This window comes from Octopus bimaculoides, chromosome 1, assembly GCF_001194135.2.
Source record: "Octopus bimaculoides isolate UCB-OBI-ISO-001 chromosome 1, ASM119413v2, whole genome shotgun sequence".
Classification (NCBI taxonomy): Eukaryota; Metazoa; Mollusca; class Cephalopoda; order Octopoda; family Octopodidae; genus Octopus; species Octopus bimaculoides.
In genome coordinates, this window is record NC_068981.1 from 80,890,223 (window position 1) to 80,891,141 (window position 919).

General features: G+C 35.3%; 1 protein-coding gene across 1 annotated transcript in view; it reads left to right on the plus strand.

Moving 5' to 3' along the window:
- The window catches only part of LOC106874563 (breast cancer anti-estrogen resistance protein 3 homolog), a 235,446-nt gene that overhangs the window by 19,419 nt on the left and 215,108 nt on the right, over positions 1-919 (plus strand). The window lies entirely within an intron of this gene.

A 919-nucleotide genomic window follows, 5' to 3' on the forward strand; every position in this document is an offset into this window, starting at 1 on the left:
TTCTACTATTCCATTCAAGAAGTCGGATCTTTTTGGCTGAATAGACGTCAGTGATTGGTTGAAATTACAGAAATACGACAACTTTAACATGAAATAACTTGCGATGTACATTTTTTTGTTAAGAAGGCTAAGAGAAAAAGTTGTTTTATATGACACATTCTACCAGTATCCCAAGTTTGAAAGTGTTTCGTTAAGAAAACAAGTGTTGCCCGTCAAACCAAAAAGATCCAAGAAGTCAATATTGTGCCCCATTAAAAGACACTGACAACAACAGGAAAGATTCACGTACTAGTTTTTCTCACAGAACTCACTTACACACTCACGTGCATGTGTGTATGTGGGAGTGCACGTGCGCGCGCGCACGTTGTTTGAGTGTTAATGCGCGCGTCTATTCGTACGCTTATATCCTGTTTCATTCTATCTTCATTTAGTTACCCTTGAGCCTTGCTTCCGTTTCTTCTTATTTTTCAGTTCTTCTCTCAATTTATAACGGTCATTGATCTCTTACACTTCACAATCAAGTAGTTATCTCTCCGTTTGAAATGTTCAACATTTACATGATTTAACAATATAAAAAATATGTATACCTATATAGACGTGTATATATAATATATGTACGTACACACACACACACACACACATATATCTCTATATTTGTCGTGATCGCAAACCCTACATTTGTTGTACATATATGCACACACAAACATGCTCGCGCGTGTGTTTTTGTACAACAAATGTAGTGTGTGCGGCCAAGACAAGACATTAATCACATTATTGCCGACTGCAAGAGAATGTCTTCCAGATATTATCATCCGTAAGGAAAAGATTAATTTGTTCATACATTTCACATTTTTCATTAAATCAGAAACTGATTATGACTTAGTGATTTACAGTTGCACTACTATATATATATATATAT